Below are 5,210 nucleotides of genomic sequence, written 5' to 3'. Positions count from 1 at the left end.
TCAAACTACTTCACATAGATTTATTTGGGCCTGTCAAGACAACAAGTCTAGGAGGAATGAAATATGGTTTTGTTATTGTTGATGATTTCTCAAGATTTACATGGGTTCTGTTTTTTTTTAAAAAAAGGATGATGCTTTTGAAGCATTCAAAACATTTTGTAAAAGAGTTCAAAACGAAAAAGAATCCAACATCATTTCTGTAAGAAGTGATCATGGAAGAGAATTCATCAATGCTTCATTCAAAAACTTTTTTGATGAACTCGGTATATCTCACAATCTTTCATGTGCAAGAACTCCACAACAAAATGGAGTTGTTGAAAGAAAAAATAGAACACTACAAGAAATGGCAAGAACTATTTTAGAAGAATCAAATGTTGAAAGATACTTTTGGGCTGAAGCCATAAATACATCTTGTTATATTTTAAACTGAGTGTCTATCAGAAAAATCATCAACAAAACTCCATACAAAATCTGGAAAAACAGAAAACCAAACATCTCTTACATTCACATCTTTGGGTGTTATTGTTACACTTTAAACAACATAGATCTTATTGGAAAATTTGATGCAAAATCTGACAAAGCAATCTTTCTTGGATACTCAACCGAATCTAAAGGTTATAGAGTGTTCAATTTAAGAACTAACGTTGTTGAAATAAGTATGCATGTATTGTGTGATGAGTTTGATGACTTAGACATAAGTAAAAAGGATGAGGAAGAAGAAACTCCAATTGAAAAACAGCAGCAAAACAGTGTGCAGAAAACAGAGATTGATAAACAATCTTCGTTTCATTCTCCACAAAAAAGTTGGAAAACAACTGAAGATCATCCTCAAACCCAGATCATTGGAGACACGGTTGATGGAATCAGAACCAGAAAATTATTCAAGAATGATGAAAACAACATGGCAATGATATCTCAGATTCAACCAAAATCAATCAAAGATGCATTTTCTGATCAATCTTGGGTAAATGCCATGAAGGAAGAACTACTGCAATTTGAGAAAAATGAAGTTTGGACTCTAGTACCAGATCCATTAGATCAAACAGTCATTGACACTCGATGGGTATTCAGAAACAAACTTGATGAAGAAGGTAAAGTTGTTAGAAATAAAGCAAGAATAGTAGCTCAAGGCTACAATCAACAAGAAGGTATAGACTATGATGAAACCTTTGCTCCAGTTGCAAGGTTAGAAGCTATTCGAATACTTCTTGCATATGCATCTTGTAACACCCCGTTTTTCAAAGCGAGGGTATATTTTTTTTTTTAAAAGAAATTAAAATAAAACAAGGTAAAACAAATGAGGAAATGTCTTTGGATAAATAATTGAGTCATTATAATTTACGCAGCGGAAAAGTTTCTCCAATTATAAATCCAAAACATTTACATAACATCAAATGGTACATGGAACCCATCCAAAGATGATATCAAACTGATAATATTTGTATAAGTACAGTTTTCCAAACTAAAAATACTTCAAACCAAAAAGAAGGACCCCTAGTCCCTATACATCATCCTAATCTGATCATCCTACCAAAAAGCTATACACCCTGAGTAATCTCCACGCGCCCCGTGAGATCCTCCTAACGTAACAGCAGTCAAGCGTTCCCATCTCCATCCCTGTCCGTAGGGTACGAACCAGTAGGGCCGTCCTGACTCTCATCTGAGGGCAAAGCCCAGATTTCCACAATAGTGTAAAGGGTCACCAACCAGAAAATAACAGTTAACACATAGCAATTAAGTTTTTGAATGCTCAAAACAACTTTTCAACTAAGCATGCACCTTAACAGGATTTTCAATATGCGAAAAGTTCATACAGTACATTGCCAATGAAAATGAAGGTAAAATGCAGTTCTCGATCTCCTAATTAACACATAATAAAACAAGACATGGATAGATTCATGAGCAATTAATCATACAACTAAAAATGAGGATTTTCACTGAGCCAATCGATTGGGCAATCGATTGGGGTGAAGATTTTTAATGAAAATAGAATCCTGGGCTGAATCAATCGATTTGGCAATCGATTGACAGGATAACGGAGCCCCTGACTTAATACCAATCGATTTCCAAATCGATTTCCTGAAGGTTTTTAGTGAAATTTTGAACTCTGGCTTGATTCAATCGATTGGGCAATCGATTGACAGGATAGCTGAGCCCCTGACTTAATGGCCAATCGATTGGGCAATCGATTTCGAAAGGGATTTTCAAAAAAACTGATTACAAAATCGATTGGCTAATCGATTTTGTTCATTTGGCCAAGCCCCTGACTTCCATCCAATCGATTGGGAAATCGATTTCCCTGATCATTTTTCCAAAAATTCATGAATTAACCTAAGTCATTCCTAATCAAGTTCACAACTTAACACTTAGCAATTTCTACGCGATTACCACGGCAATTGGGATCTCGATAACCATCTTACTTACACACAATAATCAACACATAACACTTAGCATTTTCAACGCAATTAACACGATAAATCAAATTCAAATCACTCAATCATAAAACTCAATCAAACACGACTCGTGTGCCAAGCACCCTAATGCAATGCGTATATGCCAAAATGCATGGACTCGGAATTCCAAACCAAAACCCTCCTCGAAGGGCCGTAAATCATAATTGTACCGCCTATCGCAGGCCAAAGTACCAATTACCGAGGTGCCACCTATCACGGGTCAGCACGATTTACTAAAATGCGTAAATCATAAACGTACCACCTATCACGGGTCAGTACAGTTTACCGAGGTGTCACCTATCACGGGTCAACACGATTTACTAAAAGAAAAAGCGGGAATCGTAAACGTACCGCCTATCACAGACCAGTACTGTTTACCTAGGTGCCACCTATCACGGGTCAGCACAATTCACCAAAAATGTAAATCGTAAATGTACCACCTATCACGGGTCAGTACAGTTTACCAAGGTGTCACCTATCACGGGTCAACACGATTTACTAAATAGTAACTCGTAAACGTACCACCTATCACGGGTCAGTACAGTTTACCAAGGTGTCACCTATCACGGGTCAACACGAATTACTAAATAGTAAATCGTAAACGTACAACCTATCACGGGTCAGTACAGTTTACCAAGGTGTCACCTATCACGGGTCGACACAATTTACCAAATGAAATGCATGAGCATACACAGACTCCATTCACAACAATCGTTAAGCAAATGCAGATATTAAAAGATTCCCCATTTTTAATACCCATTTAACTTAAACGACTTTCAAACAACATTAATTAAATAAGTCATTAAGAGATTCCCCGTTCTTAATACCGATTTAACTTAATGATTTTCAAAACAAAACGTTAAGCAAACAGTCATATTAAGAGATTCCCCATTCTTAATACTCATTTACCGAAACGATTTTCAAAAACGATAGTTAAGTAACCGAGACATTAAGAGATTCCCCATTCTCAACGCCCAGTTAACTTAAACATTTTCCTCAAATACACATTAAGTAAACCGAGGTATTAAAAGATTCCCCATTTTTAATACTCGTTTAACTCTAATGGTTTTCAAATTCCACAGAAACAAATTCAAACATACTTTCACATTCAAACCATAATTCACAACAACCACACCAATTAACAAACATCAAGTTTCATTTACCCATAATCATACACAATGACATTCAAATTCATTTACCACGAAACATTCATCACTATAAACAAAACCTAACTCTAAGGTTTTTACCCATAACGCACTAGTTTCGTTTTTCCCCAAATCGATACATTTAACCCTAACAAATTCCTTCCCACACAACTACAGATAAGTCCCTAATGCAAGCTAGAAGTTTGGAAGGAGCCCTTACCTCAACGTTAGCTTTAACGTGCGTTTCCGGTACCGCGAGAAATTCCGGTAAAATCTCCGCTCGCAACGCCGCTTCCAAATTAGTTCACTAGCACCGTAGCGTGGTGGTGAGCAACTTTCCCTTCTATCTCTTCGAGAAAAGAGGTTTGGATCTAGGAGAAACGGAGGGGTTTGTGTTTGGATCTCAAAAACCGTATTTCTTCGTTTTCGAATCAAAGAGGAAGAGTGGAGTTACGAAAACCTTGATCTAACCCTCACCCAACCTTGGGTCACTAGTTTTGAAGGAAAGGAAGCAACGAAAACGAAAAATGGAGGAGGATGGAAATTTGGTTTTTTCTTGCGTGACTGAGGAAGGAGATGGAAAATTCTATTTTCTCTCCTTTCAATTTCTTTCCTTTGTTTTTCCTTTCTTCCTTTTTCCTTCCTTCCTTTATATACTATTTTCTTTTCCTTTTCCTTCCTTCTAGTTTTCCTTTCTTTTTCCCTCCAAACAAACATATATAAATATAATAAATATAACTTAACAAATATCTCAAAATCTAGATATTTATTAAATTACCGTTTCACCCGAAACGCCTTAAATTCTCCGTAAAGGATTTTCCGCAGTTAAATTCAATTTATTTATCGACGAGAAATTCTAATTGGCATCGAAATATCTTTTTGATTATAAAACTCCAAAATATTATTAACTTTGGCTTAAAAGCCTCCGAGCCAAAATCCAAAATATACCAAAAATACATAAAAGGGTACTTTAAAATTATGGGTCTTACATTACTCCCCCCCTAAAATTAGTTTCGTCCTCGAAACTATGCATCGATAAATAACTCTGGGTGTTGTTCCCTCATCTTGCTCTCCAGTTCCCAAGTCGCATCTCCAGTAATTGGGTTCCAGATCACCTTGACCAACGAAACATCCTTGGTCCTCAACCGCTTAATCTTCCTGTCATCAATTCTCACGGGTGGTACTTCGAACGACAGGTTATCCTTTAGCTGGATTGTGTCTGGTTCGATCACGTGAGATGGATCTGCGAGATATTTCCTCAACTGCGACACATGAAACACGTCATGGATATTGGACAGTATCGGAGGTAATGCAATCCGATAAGCAACCGGCCCAATTCGTGCAGAAATCTGATATGGTCCAATGAATTTCGGAGTCAACTTCTTCGATTTCAAGGCTCTACCTACTCCAGTAGTAGGTGGAATGATTGGCTATTTGTTATATCTAACTGCTAGCAGACCAGATATAGTGTTTGCAGTAGGATTATGTGCTCGATTTCAATCAGCGCCAAAAGAATCCCATTTAACAGTAGTAAAACGCATATTTAGATATCTTGTTGGAACAACTAATCTTGGTCTTTGGTATAGAAAAGGTTCACATTTTGATATTATAG

The sequence above is a fragment of the Cicer arietinum genome, chromosome 1 (genome assembly GCF_000331145.2).
Source record: "Cicer arietinum cultivar CDC Frontier isolate Library 1 chromosome 1, Cicar.CDCFrontier_v2.0, whole genome shotgun sequence".
Taxonomy (NCBI): domain Eukaryota; kingdom Viridiplantae; phylum Streptophyta; class Magnoliopsida; order Fabales; family Fabaceae; genus Cicer; species Cicer arietinum.
Note: the sequence above shows the minus strand (reverse complement) of the source record.